This window comes from Coregonus lavaretus (assembly GCF_964263955.1).
Source record: "Coregonus lavaretus genome assembly, contig: HAP1_SCAFFOLD_1000, whole genome shotgun sequence".
NCBI classification, from domain to species: Eukaryota; Metazoa; Chordata; class Actinopteri; order Salmoniformes; family Salmonidae; genus Coregonus; species Coregonus lavaretus.
The window spans coordinates 139,237-160,015 of NW_028158604.1; positions in this window are offsets into that span (position 1 = coordinate 139,237).

Here is a 20,779-nt window from a genome sequence, read left to right on the forward strand (position 1 = left end):
TATAGTTGCTTGTGCTTCAAGATGGGGTTGGTGTGGTCTTGCAGTGTGCAGTAGACATGTCTAGTCATGTTAAATTTTCTCCTAATGGCTGTCGAGGCTTTCAGACGCCATTTGTTTAATCTCATCCGTGATGGATCATAGTGTGTTTGTGATGAAACATCATTCTCAGGCTGTGTCCCAAATGGCATCATATTCACTATAGTGCACCACTTTTGACCATGGCCCATAGTGCACTATGGAGGGAATAGGGTGCCATTTGGAAGACAGGCAGGAACTCATGTGAAGAGGCTGGTTGAGTAGTCAGAGCTCATACTCAAAGTACACAACACGCTACCATTAGTCAACTCAAGGCAATTACGCTTAAAAAGAATATAGAGAGGGGGAAGGAAATCTTTTCAATTTTAATCGTTGCTTCAAATGACTCAAGGACATCAGAAACTCAACGTATGTCCTTATGTTTCACCCCCAAAAAACAAGACAGGACGTAAATAAAAAATTGTGTGACCAGACACCAATGGAAATTGGTTTGTGTAGCGAGGCAGACACACAGTGACAGCGCCACATACAATGTGGGACATTCACATTCAACTCAATGTACCGTGATGGGTGGATCGGCGTTAATTATATTTCTAAGCATACGTTTCCCAGGCCTATCTATCTATCTCATCCTGTTCTTATTCCCAGTGATTGACGATGGCGGGATGCACACATGTTCCGCTATGTTGCTGAAATGGCCCAGTTGATGTTCATACGTTAGTGACAGAAAGCAGCAGTCATACCTGGGTTCAAAAAGCATTTGAAATCTCCCAAAGCCTTTGGAGTGTTTGCTCAAGCCTGCCTTAAGTGCCCGATGGGCGAGGTTAGGGGTTTACACTTTTGGGAAGATTTCATTGGTTCCCATTGTGCCAGGTGATCTCAATCATGCATAGATAACAAATCTGAAATGTTTTGAATACTATTTGAACCCGGGTTTATCAAGCCCCGTGTCTGAAACGGGAAAGCAAATATGAGACACAATGCTAATGCGTCTGGAGGCCCTCAAGTGCCTGTTCTCCACCATCACCTTCTGCTCCAGCTTGCCATAAAACTCAAATTAAAGTCTATCTCCATTTCATCATGGCCCAGTGAAGGATGGAAGAGGGGATCCAGGCCCTCTGTCTCCCCTAACTGTGATACACACACTGGAGCGCATACACACTCATACAGGACCATATATACACCTACACCGTAACACACACACTAAAGACTACACACACCTGCCTAAGACGACAGGCATCCCCAATGACATTTACCTTGCATCAGATCAATCCATCAAATCACTCTCTGACAGACTCAATATTGCAAACACACACACAAAAACACTACATCTTAATTCCACACCTCAGTCATCTGGGTTTACACTGACACTACAAAGATACTCACTGTGAGGAGATAGATGCTGAATGCTGGATAATAGGAAACGTACTAAGGGAGAAATAATATCAGCAGTGGTTGTGCATTTTACAAAGACCTTGATACCTCTAGGTGTAATATACGCTATAATTTTCAATTTCCTCTTTATCCCTTTGTCTATTAAAATTAATTGACCAACCACGGACCAGGGCGCGAGGGAGGGAGGGATGGATGAGGAAAGCACTTAGACCCCAGAGATCTTGTATGAAAGAGAAAATGGCTTATTTTGTAATTGATGAGATTTTAGGCCTAGAATCACACAAAAATAGTAGGACCATAGAAACAGAAAAAAAAATGAAGAAAAAGAAAAAGAAAAGAAAAAAGATCATCTGATAGATATCGGCGATATTTTAGGTCACAAAATGTGATTATTGGAATAGAATAGAAAATAAATTGACAGACTGAAAAAGGGAAGAAAAAAATATCAAAAAACAATGAAATTATATTCGGATAGATTGATGTTGCTTATATTTCCCAGTGTATTTTTTTGCCTGTAATATTGCAGATTTTAAATGTAGATTACTTTTTTACATAACAGTACATGTTTTATTGTCTTTGAGTGATTCACCTTGCTTTGAATAACACTGAATCACTGGTCTAAATCATATGTCAAAAAGAGAAGCTTCCCAGGAAATCCTATATGATTTCCTTTGGAAATGGGAGCGTTCCTTTCGCCCAAGACCTGCCCAAGCCCCACATTATTAGTTTTATGGATTCTAGTGAGCCAGGTCTGTAGCCAAGTGTAGCAGCCGATTCCCTGGAAGCTTAGATTGATTGGGAATATCGATCTCCCCCTTTTCCGACTGCATCTCTAACATACCAATTGAGTCCAAAATGGCACTGTATTCCCTATTTAGTGCAATACTTTTGACCAGGGCCCTATGAGCTCTTGTCAAAAGTATTGCACTAAAGGGAGAATAGGGTGCCATTTGGGACACAGCCACCGAACCAGGGCGTAGAGCTTTCCTTCACTCTCATCTATACGACATCCATTTTATGAGGGCAAATTAAACCACGTCCCAACCTCCATTTTACCTCGACTGACAAGGTTAATGGTTCATAAAAAATATGTTCCTCTAACAGAAGTGGTTCTCTACGGTTCTCTCAAGGTCACGTGTGTGTGATCCACTTAACTGCAGTCTGCAGTACCCCACGGCTGACTTAGACCCCTGGGTTTGTCTTTAGTACACGTGTGTGTGTTTGTGTAACCCGTGTGTGCATGTCTGTAGATATTCACGTGTGAGTGTGCTTGTTCCCGTCTGTATGTCTATGCGTCTATACTCTCAGCAAAACTTCCAAGATGGCCACCAGTAAAGACATCCAATACACAGCTGACAGGCCAGTTTGTTTCTGACAGCCAGGGGTTAAGAGAGAGAGAGACCCTTCCTAATGAAGAGCTTTTAAGGGAGAGAGACTAGATGGGAGATTGGAATGGGAGATAACAGACATAGGAATTTTCGGTTTCCATCTCCTCTGGCCTGGACGTGCACACACACACATACACACACACACACACATACATACACACACACACACTCTTGTGATGGCATGTGAGAAGCAGAGGTGTGTGTGGGATTCTCAGGTGTTGGTACAGCCACTAATGAAGGCCCGGTCCCTGTGGACACATGAAGGGAATAGGCTCCAGATGGGTGATGGGAAATTGGATAGAGGTAGGGCAGAGCACAGGTGAGGTGAAAGAGAGGTATTGTGATCTCTCCATCCGGAGTAGTACTGTTAAGAGAGTACACTTCTGAGATCTTTCTCCTTTAGATCAGACTTCTTCTTTCTCTCTGTCTCTCTCAAATCAAATCACATTTTATTTGTCACATGCTTTGTCACAACAGGTGTAGACTAAAAGTGAAATGCTTACTCTCTCTCACACACACTGTCTCACTCTCTTTCTCTCTCTTCTTTCCTTTTCTCTTTCTTTCTTTTTCTCTCTCTCTCTCTCGCTGGCGTTCCCTTCCTCTCGCATCTATACATTTCAATTGGGAGTTTCGAACAGTAGCCTACAGTAGGAGTAGAGAACAGTCGCTGTTTGCCATTGACAAATATTTCTGGCATTCAGGGAACATCTCAAGGTTCTTCAATCATTTAGAAAACTCCTTACTGTGTAGAACATATTTCAAAGGACAGAATGGCTACCTTGAGATATTTAAAAATACTGCAGTCATGTTGCTTCGTGAAATGCACAAGACAACTCAAATGCACTTAGTCTTTGACCCCAAATGTGCATTACATGTGGGAGGTTTGTACTGTAAGTGCTTTGCGCTGAAACCTGTGTATGTTTTTATACCAAGTACACCAGAGTTCACATAATACAGTATATACAGTCGGTTAGAATGTTCAATTTTCTTGTCCATGTCAGTCAACGCAGGATTCCCTTTCCAAGTGTTAAGTTCAAATCATCTACAATTAAGGAATAATGAGCTGTGTGATGGTTTGAATGCCACAAGATTTTCCTCATTTACTTGCTGTGTGTTACTCTATGCCAGATGAGCGGCGGGTCAAAAGGGTTTGATTTTAAACATGGACTTGCAGATGGCCTTCCTGGCCCAGAACGTCTGTCCTGAATAGCAATTAGTTACTGTATCAAACTGGATAACGAAGGATGGTTTTCAAAAACAGGCCCTTTCAGTCATATTCATAAGTAATGCCTACCCACCCCTACTCTCTAACTAATGCATTTTACATTTTCATGCCTCTGCTTTATTTTTCCCCCAGCAGTTATTGCAGGATTATCTCTCTACTATGCTAGTGGTTCTTGTTTTCAACCGAAAAACCTATCCTCCTCTCTGACTGCCGTGATGTCACCGTGGAGATATGATACCAAGCCAAACCCCCGAAGTGGCGTGAAAGAAAAAGTAGAAGTCAACAAAGGAAGTCCTCAAGGATTCGCTCCCTCCGCCCATCCCCTTAAGGGAAGCCCTAGTTTTTTGAGAGCTGTGCTGCCTGCCTCGCCTTACATCATCAAAGGGGCCCAAGCGCTCCTCATGTAATATTAACATTTGTTAAATCAGCGAGCGGCGGCAGTACGCTGTTTACATAACATTAGACAGGGGCTTGCCAAGCCACACAGAGAGAGACATAGAAAGGTCGGCCATTTTGGTGTTCACAGATTGGGTGGAGGTAGGGAGAATGACCCCCACGGGGGTCACTGGATTACTGTACGCTCATTCAGTCCTTCTGAAGGGGGCTAATTTGGGCTTGTTCCAGGGCTCTCCTGGGGAGGAATCACGTGCAGATTTTTTGGAGTGGGAAATCTTAAAATAAGGTATTAGAAATAGAAATAGAAATGTAGGTAGTTGACTTTATTGCTCTTTCTTTTGCTTTTTGAGATACAGTTAGTCAGTACTGTCTATCTTACTGTCTATGTTGGTATGAAATGGATAAGGAGGGAATAACATAATTGAATTAGATCACGTTTCCATGTCACTGAGATCTTTTTGTTCCACTACCACTATTACACAGTTCTTTCAATCTCCCTCTTTTTATTAAACCTGAAGAGGTAAGAAGTCAGATGAGAAGTTAGGTGATCTAATTAAGTTTTCCTGGTTTCGAGAGGAACAAGAGTGGCAGAGGGGGTGGGGGCTACGATGGGGGTACAAGACGACACTCATCAGTAAGCTGTTTGACTTCTGTGACACAGTCTAAATCGAATCATCAGAAAGCTTTGCAAGGTGAAGTGGGCTATCGTTGGCATGCGACTCAAATCCTCCGGAAATGAGGTCCATTAATCACACTGTGCCTCATTTAGCCTTTTGTTTTATATAAGGGCCCTGATTTGCACTCGTAGGGGTGTCTTTGTGGAGGGTTAGGTGGGAGGAAAGAAGGAGAGGAGAGCGAGATAGAGAGCGAGAGAGAAAGAAAGAAAGAGCGAGAGAGAAAGAAAGAAAGAAAGAAAGAAAGAAAGAAAGAAAGAAAGAAAGAAAGAAAGAAAGAAAGAAAGAAAGAAAGAAAGAAAGAAAGAAAGAAAGAAAGAAAGAAAGAAAGAAAGAAAGAAAGAAAAAGTGCTTTGTGGAGCAGAAGAGAAGCCATCAATTCTCATAACGGAAAATTGATAATCATTCCTAATTAGAGGCCTTGGCTCATCTTCTTTTTTTACCGGGGTACAAATACGGAATAAAACAAGCTAGCAACGTATGAGTACCTGATTAATTAGGTGAATGGATAGATTCTCAAGGAGTCTGCGATTTGGCCCGAGATAGCTTATTAAATGCGAGCGTAATTTATTGGAGGTTGAGTCCTTCGAGAAAATATTAGCCCCGTTTCCAGCAGAAGGGTGTGTGTGATCCACTGCCTCCCGAACAAGACTTGCCCATCCAGGCAGATATTTGTCCTCTTTTCTTACAACTTTTTTCTCTCCTTTCGTCTCTAATCAAAACCACTGGCGCTATTGTTTTATCCCCAATTGTTGTGAAAAGGATTTCCCGATTAATGGTTGCAATTAATCACAGATACGAGCTGTAAATACGGATAGGAGCGTTCGGTCGTAATGAAACCAGCATATCCTCTCTTACACTGGTCATAAACGTACACAGTGCACATCACAGGAGGCTGCTAAGGGGAGGATGGTTCATAATAAAGCCTGCAATGGAGTGAATGGAAAGGTATCAAACACATGTTCGATAACCATTGTATTGATTCCATTCCAGCCATTACTATGAGCGCGTCCTCCCCAATTAAGTTGCCACCGGCTGCCTGTGGTGCACACAGGTGCACAGTCGGTGAGCTTTCAGGTGGTTTGATGTGATCGTTAGAGGGCTGGAATATTGTGTGCCGATTGCATCATCTACGATGGCCCACAATGGTGTTCCCCGCTGATCTTTGAAGGCTCTAGGTCATAATGACTTCATGTCACGAAGTGTGAGGTGACTTCATGCAGAAATGACTTCTATTCTTAAGATCACACACTGTGCCTAATACTGATTGTTGCTGCTCTCGTATTTTAAGACTTCAGGATTAGAGACAGCATGTGTCGATTCCATTCATCAGTGAGCTACTGCTCTTATTTTGATTCACCTTATTTACCCTATATGTATGTTGTTTTTTTTGTAGTCATATTTATGCTGATTGTTGATGCTCTTGAATTATACACTTTAGGGTTAAAGGCAGCATGTGTCGATTCCCTTAATGCGTGAGCTACTGCTCTTAGCTACTGCCCTATATGTACGCTTTCTATGAATATGTGTTTTTAGATAGCAGCATTAGCCACAATAATTATTGAATGTTAATATATTGAAGGTGGTAAACGAAAACAGTGTTAGAAAAGCAAAGTATAAAAAAATACAAGTGTTGAAAAAGCGCAAATGTTAAGAAAATTGTGCACCCACTTATCGGGCAATGCTTTTTTACAATCATTCTTAAAAATTAATCACAGTGAACGTATGTATGATAAAAGCCCTTTGTGCCAAATAGAGACTGGAGGGGGTTGGAAAAAATTGAAGACTCCAGTGATATTTAGTGAGCCCCTATAAGCAAAGGAGTTGATTGAGATGCCTCGAGGGGATGGGATGGAGAGAGGGATTTGTTCAGAGTCAGATATGAAGATGGTTTGGGGAGTCGGAGGGTGGGGGGAGAGTTTTGGCACGATATGAACGGTGCTTCTTTAGTCCAGACTGGAGAGCACTATAGATAATTGGGGTCAGCCATTTTTTATAATTATGATTGTGCTTGAATGTGAAAGAAGATGAAGGAAGGATGGGGGGGGGGCTTTCTTTAAAATGTCTCACCCCTACTGGCTGCTCCTGTGGAGTTTTTTTTAGGTGAAAGAGAGGTCCATTTAAATAGAATTATAAAGAGAGGTCCATTTAAATAGAATTATACACTACCAGTCAAAAGTTTGGACACACCTACTCATTCAAGGTTTTTTCTTTCTTTTTACATTGTAGAATGTAGTGGTCCTCTGTAGCTCAGCTGGTAGAGCACGGCGCTTGTAACGCCAAGGTAGTGGGTTCGATCCCCGGGACCACCCATACACAAAAATGTATGCACGCATGACTGTAAGTCGCTTTGGATAAATGGCATATTATTTATTATTTATAGAATAATAGTGAAGACTTCAAAACTATGACATAACACATACGGAATCATGTAGTATCCAAAAAAGTGTTAAACAAATCAAAGTATATTTTATATTTGAGAATCTTCAAATAGCCACCCTTTGCCTTGATGACAGCTTTGTACACTCTTGGCATTCTCTCAACCAGCTTCACCTGGAATGCTTTTCCAACAGTCTTGAAAGAGCTCCCACATATGCTGAGCACTTGTTGGCTGCTTTTCCTTCACTCTGCGGTCCGACTCATCCCAAACAATTGGGTTGAGGTCGGGGGATTGTGGAGGCCAGGTCATCTGATGCAGAACTCCATCACTCTCCTTCTTGGTAAAATAGCCCTTACACAGCCTGGAGGTGTGTTGGGTCATTGTCCTGTTGAAAAACAAATATAATAGTCCCACTAAGCCCAACCCAGATGGGATGGCGTATCGCTGTGGAATGCTGTGGTAGCCATGCTGGTTAAGCGTGCCTTGAATTCTAAATAAATCACAGACAGTGTCACCAGCAAAGCACCCCCACACCATAACACCTCCTCCTCCATGCTTTACGGTGGGAAATACACATGCGGAGATCATCCGTTCACCCACACCGCGTCTCACAAAGAAACGGCGGTTGGAACCAAAAATCTCAAATTTGGACACATTTCCACCGGTCTAATGTCCATTGCTCGTGTTTCTTGGCCCAAGCAGGCCTCTTCTTATTATTTGTGTCCTTCAGTAGTGGTTTCATTGCAGCGATTCGACCATGAAGGCCTGATTCACACAGTCCCCTCTGAACAGTTAATGTAGAGATGTTACTTAGTCTGTTACTTGAACTTTATTTGGACTGCAATTTCTGAGGCTGGTAACTCTTAACTTTCTCTTTGCTTATTTGAGCTGTTCCGCAAATTAACTTTTAAGAAGCCACAAATGAAATGCATTCCAGTTGACTACCTCATGAAGCTGGTTGAGATAATGCCAGGACCGAGTTTGGGAAACCCTCAATTATAGCACCTTTAAGCACTATTGGTTGGACTCCATTCTATGTAGGCCCCATATATGTCTGCAATGTGAGAGTCTTAAATGGCATGACTTTAAAGACCGTCCACCTCAGTTGATGATTGACAGCACTTGATAACCTATCATCATCATGCGTCTGAAGTGTTGACACTTCCACAAACGATTTAGGGCTCAATTGCAAATTGAATAGCTTGTGTGCAGCTGCAAATTGGATAGCTGGTGTGCAGCTGGGCTTGCGGCAACCTACAATGGAGGCCTACGGTTCACACCTGTGAACTCTTGTGTTAGTAGCAGAGCCACAGGGTTGCTCCTGATGCTTCTGCTGCTGTGCGGTTTTATAACAAATGAAATAAATAATAGGAGAAGAAGCATAAATTCAGCCGAGCACAAACACGACATACCTAATTTAATTTTCCTCTTCCCTCCTTCCCTCCCTCCGTGACCCGGAGTAGTGTTATCTCTCTCCTCAGCACTTTCAGCTTTGTTTATTCTTTATTTATTTCTCTCTTTTTTTTTTCGTGAGTTTTCTCACCAATTCTTTTGTTCCGGTGGGTGGGTAGGGTAAGAGCAGATCATTTGTAGTTTTGTTTAGAGGTCAAAGGTGGCCACACAGGTTTGTTTTGTACAGGCTATCACTCTGGCTGTGTTTTAATGTCTGAACTAGCATGATGATAATAATGAAATGAAAAATTATAATAACATTTCATTTGTAGTTCCCGAAATGCTCAACCACCACGCACCATTCCGCATGCATCCACCCACGCACGCACACTCACCCACCACACCCACACACACACTAACCCACAAACTCTTTCTATCTCTTTGTCTCTTTCTCTCTCACACATGCACCACCCACCACACCCCCACCCACACACCACGTCCTCACCTTCCAGGCACAGTGTGTGATGTCCCCAGACCTCAAGTCTGTTCAGTATGAGCCCTGTCCCTTCTGTTGGCTCATCAGACCATAAGCCAGACTAAAAGCTGCTAAGGATCACAAGGTCCTGTTTGCTGTCTTTATGCAACCCTGTAAACGTATGCTGCCGGGATGTGCTGGACTGTGAGCTTTTCCTCAATTTCAAACGTGTATATGTGCATTATGCATTATTTTCTCGCCAGGATAATACATACAGTACACACTAGTCAGATGATGACAGCTCCCACTATCCTAAATGTGTGCAAACTGCGAAAAAGAACATCAATTTTTCCTCATAGTCATTGTGTCTACAAATATGCTCTCGGGTCTTTGAGTTTAGTTGATGGTTTGCATGGGTTCTATAATGACATTAGCCTATTAGATTAGATGCAATAATCGGGAATGGGATCGCTCGCTTGGATCACGGGATAGCATGCTAACATGCCTTTTCCGTGTACTGCACGATAATTCGGCAGAGAGGTTGCTATAGTGCATTTGAGTGTGACCATGGACTCAGATGGTACAGCTGTTTTATCCCGAACAGAATGTAACACAGCACACATGTCGTCATGGATAAAGCTGTGTCTTCAAGGCCGATAACCATGCCTGAAGTGTATACTGTCAACTCATGTGTATCTGTTAATAGATTGTATTGTATATCCTATGTGTGTTCTATCAGTGGTTGTCAAACCTCTTTTCGGGGACCCCCAGACATTTCACAATTTAGTTTTAGCCCTGAACTAGCTCGCCTGATTAACCTAATTACATTTTAGTAATTTAGCAGACGTTCTTATCCAGGGAAATGAAGGTAAAGTGCCTTGCTCAAGGGCACGGCAGCAGATTTGTTTCACCTCGTCGATTCGGGAATTCAAACCAGCGACCTTTCGGTTACTGGCCCAATGCTCTTAACTGCTAGGCTACCTGCCTCCCCTAATCAAGGGCTTGATGATTACTTGACAAGGTAAATCAGATGTGCTAGCTCTGGAGTAGATCAAATACATGGAACTGCTGGGGGTCCCCGAGGAGAAGTTCTAGAACCACTGCATTAGGTCAGGTGTTTATGTTTTATACAACGGGTGGATCTAATCCTGAATGCTGATTGGTTAAAACCGCATTTTAGCCAATCTACTTTCCCTAACAGCCAATTAACTTCTGTCTGGTAGCTCCCGCTGTACTTTAGTCCAGTGCTTATTGGATAGCCAATGAACAGACACTAAGGCTGTGTCTCAAATGGCACCCTATTACCTATATAATACACTACGTTTAATGATCCCTAGTCAAAAGTAGTACACTACATAGGGAATAGGGAGCCATTTAGGATGCAACCTAACATACTGAGAGCAGACAGATATTGTATTCTAGCCTCATTGTCCAGTCTGTTTGTTCTTTAGCTAATTCCTTTCTATGTTCATTGATTGTCATACCAAACAAAATCGTTGGCTACTGTAAGTCACTTTGGGACCTGATGTTAATCACAATATACATGGTTATGGTGTCTCCTGTTCACAACCTGCATGCACACACACTCACACACACACACACACACACACACACATGCACACACACACACACACACACACACACACACACACACACACACACACACACGCACATTCACACACAAGGATGACTGTGCTCGTCACGTAGGCACTGTGTATTGCAGACGGTAGGTAGGAGGGTCGGTGTCTCTCGGATAATGCTATTCAGGCCCACCACTTGTGCTGTTTAAGAAGGCGAGCATTTTAGCAGGTTCAAGGTTTTTAAAAAAATGGTGTCCCTGGCATAGAGGCGACTGTACAACCGCAGCTGAAGCTAAAATAGTATCTCGCACTCGCCTGTTGCTAGGTAGCATGGCTATGTTGACGTGTTGGTTGAGAAAAGATACAGGGACATGGTGTTGTTTACTTAAGCACACAATGGCAACAACATCAATTACCATATTTGCTTTAGACTCGACGTCCTTGAATGCCTGCAGCAGGATGGCCATTATCTCTGTTTCACCCACACTTAAGGAGACACACACACACACACACACACATGGGTCTTTCTACAAACTAGGGTACCAGTGAGCATTTCTTGTATTGGACAACTGTTTGAAGCTGTTACAAAGTCATTAATAATAATTAGCATTTTTGTTTCATGTGAATACATTACGATATAAAGGGGGAACATAGATACATTCAATATAATTCATGAGTTGAATCAAAACATATGTTTAAACACTTTCTCATGTTTGGGGTCTTCACAGATTTGCCAAAAATCATGTGACATAAAACAATAACTTTCTTTCCTTACATTTATGATACTGTTGTTAGTATTTATAACATACTGTATACTAAGCATTGAACAACTGAATTACACATTGAATGTGATCCTGTAAAATTCCTGGATATTGCTGTCAGACATTTTTTTTGTATGTAGATCTCGGAAGTGCACAGTAACCTCGTAACATTTCATATCTCCCTATGAAACAGTTTTCAGTGAACACATATCCAAAATAATGTATGTGATTGCAAAATTGAATGCTTCTAACAGAAAGAGTAACTTTAACATAATTAATAAAACAAAAAATGATACTGTTATTAATGGCTTCCTTCAATAATTATGCATAATAATTGTATGATGTGCATTTGATGTCTAGCTGTTTAGGTACGAGGGGACATTATTGTGCAAAATCTGCTGATTCAGGAAAGAATATTCAAGTGATAAAGAGCTTGTGTGATACCGCAGGCGATTGAACAACAGCCAAAGTGTGTGAATTAATTGACAGAACATTTTTGTATCTGTTGTTACAGCGGTCAAGATAATTAGCCTACATCGTGGACAACATTACCTCAATATTCCTGAGGTAAAATGACGGTCAATGTACATTTTGATTGTTTGTTTTTCGAGTTAAAATTGAGAAATCGGGAACATGAAAATGGACTATATATTTTTATTTTATTTTTCTTGTTTTTGCATATAAAACAAAGAAGCTCCTTGATAATTAGATTATCGCATTTCGGTGGGGTTAAATGTGGAATGCCTTAATCAAGCGCACAGCTGACACTTCCTGTCCTTTCAAAGTAGGAGTTCTATAAATCTATGAATATATTATACATTAATGAATTGATTATAGCTGCCCATGAATTGATTATAGCTGCCCATACATGCCACAGTGCCAAGAATAGGTGAGATTTCTCAATTTCTGCATACGATTAAGTGTTTATTGAACTACTGTTACTGTAAATGGTTAGCTGACTGATATATCATAGCTACCTAGCTAACCATTGGCAATCTTATTAAATGATGCCTTACAGCCGAAACAATAGTTGCACATCTAGCTAGCTGGAATGAAGCTCCAGTTACCAGGTCTCCAGTTACCAGAACTGCCTGATCAGCCTGAGGGTGCAGTGTGTGTCCAGCTTACACCTGTGTAAATCTGTGTGTGATCAGCAAAGAATGAATCATCCAATCAATGCCTCAAGTGTCGTGTTGAAGGTTCACCACAAACCCAAAGTGTTGTGGGGTTCTGTCCAGAAACAACCCCTAGCTAGCCCCTAATCCGTAGACACTTGTGGACAGGTGTAAGCAATACCGCTCAAATTCCACCAAGCCTATCTGAGGGTAAGGTGGAGCTCTCACCATGTCACCACCCATCATTCCCTCTCAGATCTCCACAAATGTCTAGACTCTGGAGGGTAGGGGCTAGGGGTTGTTTCTGGACAGGCCATGGGAATTATGGTAGCTCAGTCAGTCAGTCTCTCTCTTTCACTCATTCACTCACTCACTCACTCAGTCACTGATTCTGGCACAGCTATGTTTTTTTGAAAGACTAGCAGAGAAGTAGTCAATTTCTCCTCAACCCTCATCCATGAAAGACTATCATGAGGGGAGCGGTCCCTCTCCTCTCACTTTCTTATTTATTCGGTTTTGAGAAGGGAGGCGAGGAGAGAGGACTTGAGGAATAAAGGAAATGCAATTGAGATTCTCCCCTTGTTTCCTCCGTTCCTCACCTCCCTCTAAAAGCACATTGGGGGAGAGGAGTGAGGGTTCTTCCCCTCGGGCTCCAATGCACTTTCAAAGAGAGGCAAGGAGTGAAGGAAAGAAGGAAAGATGAAGCAAGCATTTGACGGCTAGTTTTCAGACACAGACTCACTCACTCTCTCTCTCTCACACACACACACACACACACACAGACACACACACACAGACAGACAGACACACACACGCACACACACAGAGACAAACACACACACACACACACACAGACAGACAGACACACACACACACACACACAGAGACAAACACACACACACACACACACGGCTTGAAGAGTGTATTTCATTATTGATTATGATTGTTGTCAATGATTTTCTTGACAGAACCCATTGTATTATGTGATCATATCACCTATAAAAAATATATAGAATATATAGATTATATTTTTTCATTCTTGAGGAATGTTTAGCATGGCTATAAATTATAGAGAAGTTAACAAATCACAAACAGACCTGGCTACTAAGCATTACAAAGAAACTTGCGGTGTCCATGTTTCATGTGACATTTTGAATGACATATAGATAGATGTTTTGTGGTTTCTAGGTGGAGTTATGGTCTCATTCTGCCTATCTAGACTTTTAATCCTTTAACTACACCAGTGAAGCTGAAAGAAAATCATATTTAAATGTATATCAAACCATTTTGAAATTTTGACAGTGATGTCACACATTGGCCCTTTTTTTTGTATAAAGTCCAACATACGCGGACACTCAGACACACACACGCACACATATGTAGGTATGCACGCAATCACACACACACACACATTCAGAGAAATCCACACACACCTATAGGTATGCTCGCACACACAGCACACAGGGTAGCATATTTCTTCATAGAAGTCTGCTTGCTCTCTGATAATTGGAAACAGACAGTAGAGGATGAGGGAGAGACAGGGCATACATTTCCTCTAATCACAGGTTTTACAGAGAGAGAGAGAGGGGGGGGGGTAGATAGAGACAGAACCACGAACCTGCCTCAGGCGATCCTTTAGGCTTACTGTATGCTTTGCAGTCTAAATAGTTTGCCATATATTATGAAGACATTTTGTGACGTTTTTGTTTGTTCTGATCTTCGGCATTTTTTTTTTTTTAGCTGTTCGTGCACACAATTTTTTTTCTTAAGGCAATTCGAATTTTGGTAGTCTACACCCCTTCGTCGGTGATTGGTCAACAGTACTACTCCTAGTAGGAGTGGGAACATGAACTATTTGTTTTCATTCAGCGAGAGACGACTAGTTTTCATGCAAAAATGTTCACTTGAGAAATACTGCACCAAATATCTTAGCTAGATGTAAAATTGCGCTATTAAGACCTAGGCAAAAATGTCAAAATGAATGAAACATTTCTTGATTTAATTTGGACTATTTTGAGATAGTGTGTCTTGAGATAGTGTTTTGAGGTAATGTTGTTGCCACGGTGGCTCAAGAGAGAAAAACAACAGTAATATTGGTGCTTTTTTTTGTTTTCAAGCGAAGGTCTTTAGGGAGTATGAGAGCACAGACGGTCGCTTCGCCTAGCCGAGTTCTGCTAGGAGTTAACCGAAACTATGTATGCAAACTGAACCTACTTTAGCCTGTGGAATGTTGTCCCACTCCTTTTCAATGTTGCTTGATATTGGCGGGAACTGGAACACGCTGTCGTACACGTCGATCCAGAGCATCCCAAAAATGTTTAATGGGTGACATGTCTGGTGAGTATGCAGGCCATGGAAGAACTGGGAAATTTTCAGCTTCCAGGAATTGTGTACAGATCCTTGCAACATGGGCTGTGCATATTATTATATTGCTGAACCATGAGGTGATGGCGACGGATTAATGGCACGACAATGGGTCTCAGGATCTCATCACGGTATCTACAGTATGTGCATTCAAATTGCCATCAATAAAATGCAATTGTGTTCGTTGTCCGTAGCTTATGCCTGCCCATACCATAACCCCACCGTCACCATTGGGCACTCTGTTCACAACGTTGACATCAGCAAGCCGCTTGCCTACACGACGCCATACACGCTGCCATCTACCCGATACAGTTGAAACCGGGATTCATCCGTGAAGAGCACACTTCTCCAGTGTGCCAGTGGCCATCGAAGGTGAGCATTTGCCCAGTGAAGTCGGTTACGACGCTGAACTGCAGTCAGATCAAGACCCTGGTGAGGACGATGAGAAGGCAGAAGAGCTTCCCTGAGACGGTTTCTGACAGTTTGTGCAGAAATTCTTTGGTTGTGCAAACCCACAATTTCAGCAGCTGTCCAGGTGGCTGGTCTCAGACGATTTTGAAGGTGAATAGAAGCCGGATGTGGAGGTCCTGGGCTGGCGTGGTAACACGTGGTCGGCCAAATTCTCTAAAACGATGTTGGAGGCGGCTTATGGTAGAGAAATGAACATTAAATTCTCTTGCAACAGCTCTGGTGGACATTCCTACAGTCAGCATGCCCAATGCATGCTCCCTCAAAACTTAAGACATCTGTGGCATTGCGTTGTGTGACAATACTGCACATTTTAGAGTGGCCTTTTAATGTCCCCAGCACAAGGTGCACCTGTGTAATGATCATGCTGTTTATTCAGCTTCTTGATATGCCACACCTGTCAAGGAGAAATGCTCACTAACAGGGTTGTAAAGAAATGTGTGCCCAAAATTTGAGAGAAATAAGCTTTTTGTTCGTATGGAACATTTCTAGGATATTTTATACATGGGACCAACACTTTACATGTTGCATTTATATTTGTACATGAACAGGGGGGATCTGATCCTAGATCAGCACTCCTACTCTGAGATGCTTTGGCTGTGTTTAGACAGGCAGCCCAATTCTGATCTTTTTTCACTACTTGTTCTTTTGACCAATCAGATCAGCTCTTTTGCCCATAGTTGGGAAAAAGATCAGAATTGGTCTGCCTGTGTAAACACAGCCTTTGTGAATACATTCCCAGGCCGTGCCTGGTATTCCTGTAGCAGTGTGAATTGTGTTTGGTTGCTGTCCCCCTGAGGTGGTGCTGAAACAGTGTCATACGGGACACTAGTGTACCACACACCCTGAGCTACCACGCCAAGCTCTCAGTGCTAGACACACACACTCACTCACACACACAAACACACAGAGGCTCCCCAAATCCCCAGAGAAGCCAGATGAAGGGGAGTCTCACCACAATACGATTCCTCACCCCAAACCGCTTGCAGCCATTCACTCACTCCTTCCTCCCTCCATTTCTCTCTCTCTCTCTCTCTCTCTCTCTTCTCTCTCTCTCTCTCTCTCTCTCTCTCTCTCTCTCTCTCTCTCTCTCTCTCTCTCTCTCTCTCTCTCTCTCTTCTCTCTCTCTCTCTCTCTCTCTCAATTCAATTCAATTCAATTCAATTTGCTTTATTGGCATGATGTAACAATGTACTGTACATATTGCCAAAGCTTACTTTGGGTATTTACAATATTAACATAAATAATAATAATAATTTTGAATATTGTCAACGGGACAACAGTAACAACAATAGTCAAGGGTCAAAATAACCATACATTGAACAATAACAATAACATAGAGGACATGTGCAGGTTGGTTGTTCTGTCAGACACTGTTGCTAATTTTATGGCAGGCAGCAATGTTGTGTGCTGCCAACACACAGCTCTCTGTGTGTCCTCCCCCAACAGGACGGGTAGCCTATTCTCATCAGTGTAATTGTAATTGTTTTTTTACATTTTGTCAGGAAATGCAGCTCTGTCTCGTGTTCTGCTGTGCTGTGGTGTAGTGGTTGCACAGCCTTTCCTCTACAGGGAGCCTGTGTCTACCCTTCTCAATGGCAAGGCTGTGCTCACTGAGCCTGTACTTTGTCAAGGTCTCTTCTCTCTCTCTCTCTCTCTCTCTCTCTCTCTCTCTCTCTCTCTCTCTCTCTCTCTCTCTCTCTCTCTCTCTCTCTCTCTCTCTCTCTCTCTCTCTCTCTCTCTCTCTCTCTCTCTCTCTCTCTCTCTCTCTCTCTCTCTCTCTCTCTCTCTCTCTCTTCAAACGCCCCCTGAGATTTGGTACATATCTGAAAGCTTGTGGCTTTTTATATCCATGCTCTTGTTTCAAACACAGTTTGATTATGCCTTGACTGGCATAGATATAGTCATAACACTCTCTCTCACATTCTCTTATTTTGCTTGACATTCGGCAGTCTCATTTATAAGGCCTGATAAGGATTCGGAGGGGGATTTGCGGTACCTCAGCTCAATGGTTTTAGGGTTAACACCATTTTGACACACTTTTATGTACAATTAATCTCCCCCTTATCAGTGCGACGCGTGGAATGTCCTGCGGTCTCCATGGACACCAATGGAATTTAATCTGCCCATTGTTTCTTCTGCTCTCTCTCACTCTGAGGAGGGGTGAGGGGGAGGAGGTGGGGGAGGAGGGGGAGGGTTGTGACTCAGCCCTCCACCGAGGATGATTTGGCAGTTTGGGAAAGGGGACCGCCCCCACACATATCCCAATTCCCACCACACTCACAGATATGCACAATGGCACACACAAATACATGCACACTCACACGTATGCGCATATACACATTCACACAAACACACACACGTACATACACCCTCCTCATTTGTCTGTCAGCCTTGGTGTATTCTCTGGTAATAAAAACCTGCACTTTAGAGTAAAGTTGTGTATCTGGTGAGCAGGAGGGTATATATAGAAATAACTGTGTTACCATGGAAAGTAATCCTAAACACATCCATCCACATAGCTGTTCCCAGCCAATTACCCACAAACCTCTGTTTTATTTCATCTCGGCGACAACTGCTTCTGGCAGTAGTTGGCCATCACAGGTAACACTTTACTGTAGCCCCCATTATGTATGCATTCATACAGTCTTCATAAAGCCGTTATAATAGATACATACCAGCTACATACAGTATTTGAGTTAAGTTGGCTTCTTTGTGCAGTTATATTAGTTGGTTTGTGTTGTGTGCAGAAGTACAAGGTAGGATATTGATTGGTGCCAGGTGTAAGGACCTTGCAGAGTCAACCATGAATACTCGGGTAAACACAATTTATTTGAATAAAGTTAGGCTTTTATGGCTGTGATTGGGAAAGAGAGTGGCCAATGTGTATAGCAGTTTGTTGCATGTTAGCTTTGGAATGAGACCTGAAGGAGGGATAATATTTTGTAAAAATCCATAAACTCACTAGACTAACATAATGATAGTGTGACTCCACATTCTACTCACAATCAGTAATTGTCAGTAGCAATATTTTGACAACAGCATTCTCATAGCAAGGCCATGTTAAGAATCAATACTCTTCACACTACATAGCTTTGTTGACTGCGTGAGTCCACATATCCAATATCGCTGTGCAAGAAGAGTGCATGTATGTGTGTGTGTGTGTGTGTGTGTGTGTGTGTGTGTGTGTGTGTGTGTGTGTGTGTGTGTGTGTGTGTCTGTGTGCGTTTTAAATAAAGGTTAAATACAGCCCAACATTGGGTTAGGAGATGAATGTTGTGTGTGCGTGTGCGTGTGTGTATGCCTGCGTGCCTGTCGGCCTGTGTGTGTGCTTCTGTGTGTGTGTGTGTGTGTGTGCTACTAGTAATGTAACCAGGACTGAAGAGGAAGAATTCGTAAGGGGTATAGCCTATTCATCACCTAACCTGATGTAGGGCTGTATTTAACCTTTATTTAACCTTTAGACAACATGTCACTGGCCACTGGCTAACCATCTCGTTATAGGACACCTTATTCTGAGCTATCATCCATGCCCCTCTTCCATAGGTACAGTAGAAGCTGGCCTGATTGGGGAAGATACAGTACGTGGTGGCAGTTGGGATGCAATAGTGTAGCCTGCAATGTGTGTGAGAGTGCATATGTGTGTGACTGCTTTTGCCCACGTACGTGTGTGCCCGTGTGTTTCTAAGCGACTGCGCTCTCCCCCCCTGCAGTGTTTGGATAATGGCAACCAGTGCTATCTGTGTCCTGCCTGCACGGCGTTTCCAACCGGTGCCCTAATCACTCCATTTGTTTTGCCTTGCCGGGCCCCTGCATTTTCCCCCGCTCTCTCTCCACTCCCACTTTTATCAGCAGCTGCTAGTAGCAGACGGCACATTTATTTGCGTCAGTTCTGCCCCATCGGCTTCTCTTCTCCTCAGCCTCCTCCTCCACGACAACAAAAGCATAAGAAAGCCTGGCAACGGGTAGAGAGAAAGAAACTATGATAAGTTTATGAAAATCCAAAGTGTGGGTGTAATGCCGAGGCTAGGTCCCCGAAGAGACAGTCATTATGAGGACGTTGTGTGTCATCCTGACATTGTGGGGACTTATGTGCATTATCAGGTTGTTGTGTGCAGAGCTGACATTAATAATACATGTATTTTATATAGCGCTTTTCATTACAAACAAGAATCTCAAAGTCTCTTTGAAAACCAAAACAAATGTAGGGATCTGGGAGTTCATGGTTGATGGTCTTTTACAGCTTCATATGTCTAGGCAGTTCAAAAAACATTGTGGGTACTATACATGCATTATGAGGTTGTTGTGTGTGGAGCTGACATTGTGGGTACTTTCATGCATTACGAGAACATTTTGAGCAGAACTGACAGGATTGTGTCTTCATAAACCACCATCCCTCTGAGAGAAACTGTAAAATTATACACACCAGTTAGAATTAATGCTATTTTCGTGTCTTTTCTCTTCTAAGAGGAAAAAGAAACAACTCATAGATGGATGCAGATTAATTATGTATAACCAAAAGGCAAATCATTCAACTTTGATTTCTCGGCGCAAGGACAAAGCACAATGTATGAGCAAAAGCACCACGGTCAAGCAACGTGTTTTCTCTTTCTCGCTGATACACAAGTTTAGTATAGATTTTGAATATGTTGAAATTGTTGAATATGTTGAGTTGTGTACACCTGAACTTAAAGCTGTTTGATGTAGTACAATGTAATGCACTCATAGTACTGTTTGGCATACTCTATATACACTACATGACCGAAAGTATGTGGACACATGCTCATCGAACATCTCACAGTTGACCGGGGAAGCTCTAGCAGGGCAGACATTTGACGAACTGACTTGTTGGAAAGGTGGCATCCTATGACGGTGCCACGTTAAAAGTAACTTTGCACTTCAGTAAGGCCATTCTACTGGCAATGTTTGTCTATGGAGATTGCATGGTTGTGTGCTCAATTTTATACACCTGTCAGCAATGGGTGTGGCTGAAATAGCCGAATCCACTAATTTGAAGGGGTGTCCACATACTTGTGTATATATAGTGTATTTCGGAAAAGAATATGCTACTATGTCCCACAGAGTTTTGAGTCCAAGTCCCCAAGCTATTGGCATCATACCAGTGGAGGC